The sequence below is a fragment of the Lithobates pipiens genome, unplaced genomic scaffold (genome assembly GCF_037356315.1).
Source record: "Lithobates pipiens isolate NorthernLeopardFrog02 unplaced genomic scaffold, aLitPip1_a1.2 Scaffold_19, whole genome shotgun sequence".
Taxonomy (NCBI): domain Eukaryota; kingdom Metazoa; phylum Chordata; class Amphibia; order Anura; family Ranidae; genus Lithobates; species Lithobates pipiens.
The window spans coordinates 581,887,940-581,901,045 of record NW_027507764.1 but is presented as its reverse complement, the minus strand read 5'-3'; the positions used below and the strand labels follow the sequence as shown (position 1 = coordinate 581,901,045).

General features: G+C 43.6%; 1 protein-coding gene across 1 annotated transcript in view; it reads right to left on the bottom strand.

The window, feature by feature from the left end:
• Positions 1–13,106, bottom strand: part of LOC143997704 (cytochrome P450 2C3-like) — a 154,028-nt gene that overhangs the window by 61,177 nt on the left and 79,745 nt on the right. The gene's annotated exons all lie outside the window — the stretch shown is intronic.

Below are 13,106 nucleotides of genomic sequence, written 5' to 3'. Positions count from 1 at the left end.
CAATGTTGATGGTTGGTTCTCCAACAAAGCGAGACACAAGTCTGATGTCTTGCAGAGCTCCCCACTGTATCCTGTTTAGGAGTGTCTGCTAAAACTGCCACCTCAACATGATTGGTCCAAACCTTATTTGACCACTGATGTAAGGTCAAGCACTGGATGGCAAGATCCACCTGTGATCTAAATCTATATGGGAATTGAGAATATCCTTGAATTCGATTGCATCTTCTACAGAGAATGTAACCGATCTGGCAAACCTCATAAAGTCAGTGCAAACCAAACATAAGGAAACTAAAAACCTAGAGTCTTCTTCTTTCAGCAGCAAACAGCATGTGCTCCACCAACACAGCAGATTGACGCTAACTCTTCTTTACCATTGTTCAAAGGAGAAGTACAGCTAAAGCTTGTTTGGCTGTACTTTTCCTGTGGATCACAAGAGTCAGTTTGTTATACACTCTTGTGATCCATATTCAGCTGATAGCGGGCTGAAGCTGACTGTTGGCTGACATCACTGAGCTGGACCAGGCTCGGAAAATATCACGACCTATGGTCAGGATCCACTCAAGAGCCTGGACTGGCATCTGACTTAGCATCTCAGTAGCCCCTGAGAGCTTGATCCAGCCACTCCTGCCCCCTCCACAGCTCAGCACTTTGGTGAGTGCAGGGAGGGGGCAGAGCATCCACCTTGGTTAAGTATGATTTAAAGAAGAAAAAAAAAGAAAACTTCTCTTTTAAGTCTCCTGTCTCTCTGTATTATGCCCAGTATTTGTCCAATCAGCTCTCAAGCTTCTGATCAATCACAGGTAAAAATTGTCTTCTGCACAAGTTACGGCCTTCAACATAATCTACTTAAATATCAGATAAAATATTTATTGGTAACCTCCAAAATATCCAGTTTATCTTTGTGTAGTCATGTATGGTCATCCCTAAAACTTGAGAACCTCCCACATGCGTCCGAAATAAGCTCACGTCTGAGATGAGACAGATGAGCGAGTTCATACTAATGGCTACAATTATTCTTATAACAAGACTGATTATATTTTGGGAGATCTTACTTTTCACAACACTGCATCTAAAAACAAGATTATAAGCAGATTATTGTACCACTTGAGGTGGACTTCCAAACAACTTTCATGGCTGCATGAATAAATGGATATGTCACATTATACAGTACAGCAGTCATCAATAAATGGTGGACTGGAGTCTTGATCCAGACCAAGTCACTGTGCCCAAGGGACTGCCATGGTTCCACGTGTTAAGAGACGGTTCTTTCACCCTGCCTCCACTATTGTCACTATCACAGCAAAGAGTAAGAGGCAGGCATGCACTGGCCATTGAGACTACAGGGAGTTTCCCGGTGGGCCGATGGCTCAGTGGGCCGGTTTCAGTGACAAAAGTAATGGCTGCACGGCTTTCCCTCAACTTCACGCAGTGATGTGAGAAAGATAAGAAAAATACAGAGGAAAGTGAAATAATAAAAGAAGTTAGTGAGGACTAGACATGTGCATTCGTTTTCGTCCGAATGCATTTTCGTCCGAATTTCAGCTATTTTCGTTTTCGTTTTGCCAAACGATAACGAAAGCACAAAATCCGAAAAACGAAAGATCCGACATAAATAAATGCTTTATTTTCGTTTTCATTGTTACAACAGTTCGATATAGAATAGGAGATTCGACGTGACTCTGACAACGTGTCTATAGAACCTGTGTTCGAATGTGCCTAACCTTACCTCTACTAGTCCAAGATTATATAGAGAAAATATTCGACAGAGAAAAAAGATTTGACAGAGAGAAAAGATTCTGCAAGATACTGTCCTAAAAAGTGTTTGGGGACCCGGGTCCTGCCCCAGGGGACATGTATCAATGCAAAAAAAAGTTTTAAAAACGGCCGTTTTTTCGGGAGCAGTGATTTTAATAATGATTAAAGTGAAACAATAAAAGTGTAATATTCCTTTAAATTTCGTAGGGGGGGTTGTCTATAGTATGCCTGTGAAGGGGCGCATGTTTCCCGTGCTTAGAATTGTCCCTGCACAAAGTGTCATTTATGCAGGAAAAAAAGTCCTTTAAAATCACTCGCAGCTATAATGAATTGTCGGCTCCCGTAATACAGAGAACACTCATTGAAAGTCATTGATAAAAAAATAAATAAATAAATAAAAAAAAAAGCGTGGGGGTCCCCCAAATTCAATTACCAGGCCCTTCAGGTCTGGTATGGATATTAAGGGGAACCCTGCCTCAAATTTAAGAAAAAATTTGACGTGGGGTTCCCCCTAAATATCCATAACCAGACCCTTCAGGTCTGGTATGGATATTAAGGGGAACCCCGCGTCAAATTTAAAAAAAAATTGACGTGGGGTTCCCCCTAAAAATCCATACCAGACCCTTTATCCGAGCACGCAACCTGGCAGGCCGCAGGAAAAGAGGGGGGGACGAGAGAGCGGCCCCCCCTCCCTCCTGAACCGTACCAGGCCACATGCCCTCAACATTGGGAGGATGCTTTGGGGGTCTGTGACCCCTCAAAGCACCTTGTCCCCATGTTGATGAAGACAAGGGCCTCATCCCCACAACCCTGGCCGGTGGTTGTGGAGGTCTGCGGGCGGGGGGCTTATCAGAATCTGGAAGCCCCCTTTAACAAGGGGACCCCCAGATCCCGGCCCCCCCCCTGTTTGAAATGGTAAGGGGGTACAAAAGTACCCCTACCATTTCACAAAGAAAGTGTAAAAAATGTTTAAATAAAACAAACACACTTTTGAAAAATTCCTTTATTAAAAATAAAAAAAAGATTCCAGCGGCGGTAATCCACTCTTGCTATCCAGCGACGGACGATCATCTCTCCAGCGCAGCGAATCCATCCTTCTTCTGTCTCCGTGGAGGAGACACTACAGGCATTCCGGCGGCTGACGTTTGTTATATACGGAGGGCGGGGCCACCCGTCACCTGACCCCGCCCCCCTCTGACGCAAGGGGAAACCCGGGGTTCCCCGTGACGTAGGGGTGACCCGCACCCCTCTGATGTAACACAGGCAGGTTTCCGTTACATCAGAGGGGGGCGGGGTCACCCCTACGTCACGGGGAACCCCGGGTTTCCCCTTGCGTCAGAGGGGGGCGGGGTCAGGTGACGGGTGGCCCCGCCCTCCGTATATAACAAACGTCAGCCGCCGGAATGTTTGTAGTGTCTCCTCCACGGAGACAGAAGAAGGATGCTGCGCTGCGCTGGATGATATTAGACATCGCTGGAGATATGACCGTCCGTCGATGGATAGCAAGAGTGGATTACCGCCGCTGGAATCTTTTTTTTATTTTTTTATTTTTAATAAAGGAATTTTTCAAAAGTGTGTTTGTTTTATTTAAACATTTTTTACACTTTCTTTGTGAAATGGTAGGGGTACTTTTGTACCCCCTTACCATTTCAAACAGGGGGGGGGCCGGGATCTGGGGGTCCCCTTGTTAAAGGGGGCTTCCAGATTCTGATAAGCCCCCCGCCCGCAGACCTCCACAACCACCGGCCAGGGTTGTGGGGATGAGGCCCTTGTCCTCATCAACATGGGGACAAGGTGCTTTGAGGGGTCACAGACCCCCAAAGCATCCTCCCAATGTTGAGGGCATGTGGCCTGGTACGGTTCAGGAGGGAGGGGGGGCCGCTCTCTCGTCCCCCCCTCTTTTCCTGCGGCCTGCCAGGTTGCGTGCTCGGATAAAGGGTCTGGTATGGATTTTTAGGGGGAACCCCACGTCAATTTTTTTTTAAATTTGACGCGGGGTTCCCCTTAATATCCATACCAGACCTGAAGGGTCTGGTTATGGATATTTAGGGGGAACCCCACGTCAAATTTTTTCTTAAATTTGAGGCAGGGTTCCCCTTAATATCCATACCAGACCTGAAGGGCCTGGTAATTGAATTTGGGGGACCCCCACGCTTTTTTTTTTATTTATTTATTTATTTTTTTATCAATGACTTTCAATGAGTGTTCTCTGTATTACGGGAGCCGACAATTCATTATAGCTGCGAGTGATTTTAAAGGACTTTTTTTCCTGCATAAATGACACTTTGTGCAGGGACAATTCTAAGCACGGGAAACATGCGCCCCTTCACAGGCATACTATAGACAACCCCCCCCCTACGAAATTTAAAGGAATATTACACTTTTATTGTTTCACTTTAATCATTATTAAAATCACTGCTCCCGAAAAAACGGCCGTTTTTAAAACTTTTTTTTGCATTGATCCATGTCCCCTGGGGCAGGACCCAGGTCCCCAAACACTTTTTAGGACAGTAACTTGCAAATTAGCCTTTAAAATGAGCACTTTAGATTTTGAACGTTGGAGTCCCATAGACTTTAATAGGGTTCTAAAGTATGCTATATACTAGCTCCGTCGAATCTTCTTTATACATTCGACAGACACCATAAGCCTTCAAAGACAGATTCGACCGTGATTCATGTGGATTTTCGGACGAATGCAATTTTTGAACGAAAAATGAAATAAATAAAAACGAATTTCGGGAGTAACTAAATAAATTAAGTTTTCAGACGAAAACGAAATTCCGAAACGAAATATTTTACTCTGCACATGTCTAGTGAGGACTCCTTATGTTATGCTACTTATGTTTTTTTGCACAATTACGTATAGTTTTATATACTGTTTTTGTGCTTGTTTGCAAAATTAAAGTGGGCTGGTCTGGATGAAGTCCAGGGCCAAATTTGTGTCCCAGTCCAGCCCTGGTAAGAGGCAGAACAGTTTCGCACATAGAGCGGAAGGCACAGCAGCACTAGATGAAGGGGGGGAATGGCCACTGAAATTAAAGTGAAAAAGTAAAACAAATTCCCCCACCAATGGGGTTTTTAGGCAGCAATAAACAATGAGCGTAGCATAATATAAAAAAAGATTATTTTATTGTATGGTAAAAATATGAGCTTTACCTAGGTATTTAAAACAAAAAATAGAGCCAGGCTTTTGTATATAAGAATTACAGTGACATCAATGGGCATACATAAAGCAGACTTAACTATAGATATACTGTATAAAATTAATAACAGCCAAAAATAGTTCTAACGCGTTTCAACCACTAGGGTCTTCTTCAGAGATAGTCTGTTGGTAAAGAAACAAGATAAAACTTAATGAATCTATCAAGTAATATTTATGTTAAAAATATTCTAAGTTTGTTAGTGTGGTTTACCCAGTATAGTATTGCCGAAAGGTTCACGTAAATTATAATGCTTAATGGTGGAGTTTACCCAGGTTCATGCTTCAGCGTCCCTCACAAATTAAAGAAGGTACGTGGTCCATACATATCGCCACAGAGTCCAGCAGGGGGGCTGGGGTCGGAGGCCCAAAAGCGCGGCTCACGAGCGGTCACACGGAAAACCCTATACCCCACAGAAATTGTAGGAAGTAGGTGCAAATGTAGGCAGCCTGCCCGTATGGTAAGCCACGCCTGTGACAGAAATCCCAACATAAACAAAATTAGACATATATATTTCATATATAGGCCCACATATGTGGTATGAAGATATCATACACATGATTTATATGTATATAAAGGGAATGTCCCCAGATATCTGCATCTACATCAGGAAGAAAAAAAAAAAAAAAAAAGGAGGGGGGAAGGGGGAACAAAACTCAAAAACCACCACACTGAAAACAAGTGTGGTGGTTTTTGAGTTTTGTTCCCCCTTCCCCCCTCCTTTTTTTTTTTTTTTTTTTTCTTCCTGATGTAGATGCAGATATCTGGGGACATTCCCTTTATATACATATAAATCATGTGTATGATATCTTCATACCACATATGTGGGCCTATATATGAAATATATATGTCTAATTTTGTTTATGTTGGGATTTCTGTCACAGGCGTGGCTTACCATACGGGCAGGCTGCCTACATTTGCACCTATTTCCTACAATTTCTGTGGGGTATAGGGTTTTCCGTGTGACCGCTCGTGAGCCGCGCTTTTGGGCCTCCGACCCCAGCCCCCCTGCTGGACTCTGTGGCGATATGTATGGACCACGTACCTTCTTTAATTTGTGAGGGACGCTGAAGCATGAACCTGGGTAAACTCCACCATTAAGCATTATAATTTACGTGAACCTTTCGGCAATACTATACTGGGTAAACCACACTAACAAACTTAGAATATTTTTAACATAAATATTACTTGATAGATTCATTAAGTTTTATCTTGTTTCTTTACCAACAGACTATCTCTGAAGAAGACCCTAGTGGTTGAAACGCGTTAGAACTATTTTTGGCTGTTATTAATTTTATACAGTATATCTATAGTTAAGTCTGCTTTATGTATGCCCATTGATGTCACTGTAATTCTTATATACAAAAGCCTGGCTCTATTTTTTGTTTTAAATACCTAGGTAAAGCTCATATTTTTACCATACAATAAAATAATCTTTTTTTATATTATGCTACGCTCATTGTTTATTGCTGCCTAAAAACCCCATTGGTGGGGGAATTTGTTTTACTTTTTCGATTTATAGGGGTGAGCAGCACCCTCCCCGCTTTTGCCAGCAGTGTGTTCTTTTCAATATCTTTAAATTAGGTGGATAAACACCCCTTTTCTGTTTTTTTCTCCTCTCCTCTCTCTCCTTTTCCTTTTTCCCTTGGCTTTTCTCTTCTCTATTCTTTTTTCGTTCTTTTCTATGCTCTTTTATATACTTTCTCTCCCTCTTGTCCTTCTTTCCCCCGCAATTGAATACTGGAGGGTTTAAACATGAGCTTGACCTAGTAGTATCTTGATGTGATTGAAGTGTATATATATCTTCTCTTTGTGTACATAACATGCCCATAGCGAATATGAATATGTTTCAAGGTCATGACTGGGACACTTTGATGTTAGGCTATGAAACTGAGTTTGAGAAGAATGATCGAACTGACATAGAGATCACCACTCTGACTTCTAAATTGATGAAAATACTTGAGAAAAAATCAGCACTATTTTGGCATATAAAATCTTTTGACAGATATAATAAGGAGAAAATTAATCCTTTGGGCCTTCGGGTCCAAATTTTCCCCAATGTAGATTCAATTAGTAGTGAATGCAAAACAGAATGGGAGGCAAATTTGAATGCTTGCTTACAGCAAATGATGGTTATTCTCACTAAGGAGTATACCAGGCAAATTGCACTCCCAGACAAGGAGATTTGTACCCTAGAAAAGGCTTTACAACCTTTTGCGCCTCACGCTCTATTTGTAGAATCCCGGACTAAACTCCGTGCCGATTTATCTTCCTATAATAAGAGCATTCTGTGCAAGAAGGAGGCCAAATATTGGAGGGACAAATTTGCCTTCTCACATTCTGTGAGCTCACTCTCCTCTATGCTCTTTTCTCTAACTCCTTAGTAGGTGTCTAGGAACATTCCCTGACCATGTCCCTCTTACAAATTGTTGATAGTCTTTAATTACTGTGATTACAACTAAATAGGGCACCTTGGTATAGTACCCGCAATAGAACACCATATCTCTGTGTGATCGATTGTATAATTATGTTATCACTTTATATTCGCTTGTTTTTACATATGCATTGTAATTATATACCGTATATACTCGAGTATAAGCCGAGATTTTCAGCCTCTTTTTTGAGGCTGAAAGTGCCCCCCTCGGCTTATACTCGAGTCATCGCTGTCTGCCCGCTCGATCAGCGTGTCGAGCAGACAGACAGCGGCCATTCTATAATTCAAAAGCCGCGCCTCCGGCTCCGCCTTCGCCTGTGATAGGCGGAACACTGAATTTCCCAGCAGCCTGTGTTCCGCCTATCACGGACATCGTATCATCCTCGTACTACGGACGAGGATGATACGATGTCTGTGATAGGCGGAACACAGGCTGCTGGGAAATTCAGTGTTCCGCCTATCACAGGCGAAGGCGGCGGCGCAGCTTTTGAATTTTACAATGGCCGCCGAGGCGCCGACGAAGAGGGCACGGGACGGAGGCAAGGCACGGCACGGGACGGGACGGAGGCAAGGCACGGCGGCAAGGCACGGCGGCAAGGCACGGCACGGGACGGAGGCAAGGAGGCAAGGCACGGGACGGAGGCTCGGGACAAAGGCTCGGGACACAGGTAGGCTGGACACACACACACACACACACACACACACACAGATGGATGGAGACACACACACATAGGGATGGATGGATGGAGACACACACACACAGGGATGGATGGATGGATGGATGGAGACACACACACACAGGGATGGATGGATGGATGGACACACACACACACAGGGATGGATGGACGGACACACAGGGATGGACGGACACACAGGGATGGACGGACACACAGGGATGGACGGACACACAGGGATGGACGGACACACACACAGGGATGGACAGGCATGTCTCACCCTCGGCTTATACACGAGTCAATAAGTTTGCCAGTTTTTTTGGGGGTAAATTGGGGGCCTCGGCTTATATTCGGGTCGGCCTATACTCGAGTATATACGGTACTCACTTTGTCTGTCCTTGAATAAAGACATGCGTTTGCATGTCGGGACATGCATGTCATATTTGTATATGCAATAGTATGAAAAAGATTTTATTTTACTTTTTTCTTTGGTTAAACAAATAACTTTTTTAGCTAGTGGTGTGCTGGGATCGGCCGCCTGTCCTTTTTCCCTCCCCCCCCCTTTTTTTTTTTTTTTGTGCCCCCCCCCTCTTGTTTTTCACCCACACACCCCATCCTATTTTTTGCTCTGGTGGTTAGGGGAGGCACTGGACAGTAGCGGCATATCTCCGCATTGACTTGACCTGGGTTTATGTTCGTCCCCCACTATTATGGTCCCTCTGCATATTGCCTCCAATGCCCTCCCGTTTTTACGTGGAGGAGGTGGGGGGGTTGGTTGGCTTTTTGCGTGACTCCCCGACAAGGGTAGGAGGGACCCCTGTTTGTGCATACGCAGGGCTCTCTCCATAGATGTCCCCCTGTATGACTGGTGCGGGCTGGTTCCGCCCAGCTACGGGAGACACGTATCTCCTTGTCGGCGGCGTCCCTGAACACTTCCGGACGTGCCTCACGTTCGCCTGACCCTTCGTACGGACGAACGTGACACATTCACGTCGTGCATTTGCGTCGGAAGTGACGTTGTTTCGGGGTCGTTTTACGACCTTCCGGGACGCCGGGGCGGCCACACGCGGTCGACCTGTTTAGGCGGCCAGGCAACAGTAGGCAGTACCGGCCAATGGATGGGCGGCCATTACCTGTGACGCAATCCTGGGGCACTATATAACACAGTACACTTGGCAGTAGTGTTAGCTCCAACTCACAAACAAGGACTCTCTTATCTTTGAATCCCTGGTTGGTAAGTCTGACTATTTCCTGGCTTGGCAAGCATGTCCCCATTGTATTTAAATAATTTCTTTAAACCAGCTTTCTTAACAGCAAGCTCGTTTTACTACTCTACTTATTTTTAGATGGGGGTGCCTCTATGGATTAGGAGTTAATGACCATGTCTGGTACTCTTCCCGGGATAGTCTTCCAGCAACAGTCTCTCCTTTCTCCATTTTGGGAATCTCCTGCCCAGCCTAGCAATCCAGGTAATAGCCATCACTCCTAGTATAAACATGGTTTACTACATCTGGATAGTTATTTAAAAATTTCCTTTCTTTTTTTTTTTTGTCACATTTCACTAGCACCCCATTAGCACTTTCTGTACTTCCACCTTTACCCGTCACTAGCATATTAATGCACTTATTCTACCGTTACCCCTACATCCTAGCTGTCACTTTTTAAATTCCTCTGCCTACACATAGATTCACACCGGTTACCTTTACACCTTATCTCCTGTGTACACTATTCAGTCACTTCATTCACTCCAGTCACCCATTATTTGGATGTCATTATATACACTACCTCAACTACATGTTATTTCACGCCTTCTTATTCTTACCTGAGTTACATCTGCCTGTTTGTTTTCGCTTTTTTTTGTTTTTTGTTTTCAGTGTGGTGGTTTTTGAGTTTTGTTCCCCCTTCCCCCCTCCTTTTTTTTTTTTTTTTTCTTCCTGATGTAGATGCAGATATCTGGGGACATTCCCTTTATATACATATAAATCATGTGTATGATATCTTCATACCACATATGTGGGCCTATATATGAAATATATATGTCTAATTTTGTTTATGTTGGGATTTCTGTCACAGGCGTGGCTTACCATACGGGCAGGCTGCCTACATTTGCACCTATTTCCTACAATTTCTGTGGGGTATAGGGTTTTCCGTGTGACCGCTCGTGAGCCGCGCTTTTGGGCCTCTGACCCCAGCCCCCCTGCTGGACTCTGTGGCGATATGTATGGACCACGTACCTTCTTTAATTTGTGAGGGACGCTGAAGCATGAACCTGGGTAAACTCCACCATTAAGCATTATAATTTACGTGAACCTTTCGGCAATACTATACTGGGTAAACCACACTAACAAACTTAGAATATTTTTAACATAAATATTACTTGATAGATTCATTAAGTTTTATCTTGTTTCTTTACCAACAGACTATCTCTGAAGAAGACCCTAGTGGTTGAAACGCGTTAGAACTATTTTTGGCTGTTATTAATTTTATACAGTATATCTATAGTTAAGTCTGCTTTATGTATGCCCATTGATGTCACTGTAATTCTTATATACAAAAGCCTGGCTCTATTTTTTGTTTTAAATACCTAGGTAAAGCTCATATTTTTACCATACAATAAAATAATCTTTTTTTATATTATGCTACGCTCATTGTTTATTGCTGCCTAAAAACCCCATTGGTGGGGGAATTTGTTTTACTTTTTCGATTTATAGGGGTGAGCAGCACCCTCCCCGCTTTTGCCAGCAGTGTGTTCTTTTCAATATCTTTAAATTAGGTGGATAAACACCCCTTTTCTGTTTTTTTCTCCTCTCCTCTCTCTCCTTTTCCTTTTTCCCTTGGCTTTTCTCTTCTCTATTCTTTTTTCGTTCTTTTCTATGCTCTTTTATATACTTTCTCTCCCTCTTGTCCTTCTTTCCCCGCAATTGAATACTGGAGGGTTTAAACATGAGCTTGACCTAGTAGTATCTTGATGTGATTGAAGTGTATATATATCTTCTCTTTGTGTACATAACATGCCCATAGCGAATATGAATATGTTTCAAGGTCATGACTGGGACACTTTGATGTTAGGCTATGAAACTGAGTTTGAGAAGAATGATCGAACTGACATAGAGATCACCACTCTGACTTCTAAATTGATGAAAATACTTGAGAAAAAATCAGCACTATTTTGGCATATAAAATCTTTTGACAGATATAATAAGGAGAAAATTAATCCTTTGGGCCTTCGGGTCCAAATTTTCCCCAATGTAGATTCAATTAGTAGTGAATGCAAAACAGAATGGGAGGCAAATTTGAATGCTTGCTTACAGCAAATGATGGTTATTCTCACTAAGGAGTATACCAGGCAAATTGCACTCCCAGACAAGGAGATTTGTACCCTAGAAAAGGCTTTACAACCTTTTGCGCCTCACGCTCTATTTGTAGAATCCCGGACTAAACTCCGTGCCGATTTATCTTCCTATAATAAGAGCATTCTGTGCAAGAAGGAGGCCAAATATTGGAGGGACAAATTTGCCTTCTCACATTCTGTGAGCTCACTCTCCTCTATGCTCTTTTCTCTAACTCCTTAGTAGGTGTCTAGGAACATTCCCTGACCATGTCCCTCTTACAAATTGTTGATAGTCTTTAATTACTGTGATTACAACTAAATAGGGCACCTTGGTATAGTACCCGCAATAGAACACCATATCTCTGTGTGATCGATTGTATAATTATGTTATCACTTTATATTCGCTTGTTTTTACATATGCATTGTAATTATATACTCACTTTGTCTGTCCTTGAATAAAGACATGCGTTTGCATGTCGGGACATGCATGTCATATTTGTATATGCAATAGTATGAAAAAGATTTTATTTTACTTTTTTCTTTGGTTAAACAAATAACTTTTTTAGCTAGTGGTGTGCTGGGATCGGCCGCCTGTCCTTTTTCCCTCCCCCCCCCTTTTTTTTTTTTTTTGTGCCCCCCCCCCTCTTGTTTTTCACCCACACACCCCATCCTATTTTTTGCTCTGGTGGTTAGGGGAGGCACTGGACAGTAGCGGCATATCTCCGCATTGACTTGACCTGGGTTTATGTTCGTCCCCCACTATTATGGTCCCTCTGCATATTGCCTCCAATGCCCTCCCGTTTTTACGTGGAGGAGGTGGGGGGGTTGGTTGGCTTTTTGCGTGACTCCCCGACAAGGGTAGGAGGGACCCCTGTTTGTGCATACGCAGGGCTCTCTCCATAGATGTCCCCCTGTATGACTGGTGCGGGCTGGTTCCGCCCAGCTACGGGAGACATGTATCTCCTTGTCGGCGGCGTCCCTGAACACTTCCGGACGTGCCTCACGTTCGCCTGACCCTTCGTACGGACGAACGTGACACATTCACGTCGTGCATTTGCGTCGGAAGTGACGTTGTTTCGGGGTCGTTTTACGACCTTCCGGGACGCCGGGGCGGCCACACGCGGTCGACCTGTTTAGGCGGCCAGGCAACAGTAGGCAGTACCGGCCAATGGATGGGCGGCCATTACCTGTGACGCAATCCTGGGGCACTATATAACACAGTACACTTGGCAGTAGTGTTAGCTCCAACTCACAAACAAGGACTCTCTTATCTTTGAATCCCTGGTTGGTAAGTCTGACTATTTCCTGGCTTGGCAAGCATGTCCCCATTGTATTTAAATAATTTCTTTAAACCAGCTTTCTTAACAGCAAGCTCGTTTTACTACTCTACTTATTTTTAGATGGGGGTGCCTCTATGGATTAGGAGTTAATGACCATGTCTGGTACTCTTCCCGGGATAGTCTTCCAGCAACAGTCTCTCCTTTCTCCATTTTGGGAATCTCCTGCCCAGCCTAGCAATCCAGGTAATAGCCATCACTCCTAGTATAAACATGGTTTACTACATCTGGATAGTTATTTAAAAATTTCCTTTCTTTTTTTTTTTTGTCACTTTTCACTAGCACCCCATTAGCACTTTCTGTACTTCCACCTTTACCCGTCACTAGCATATTAATGCACTTATTCTACCGTTACCCCTACATCCTAGCTGTCAC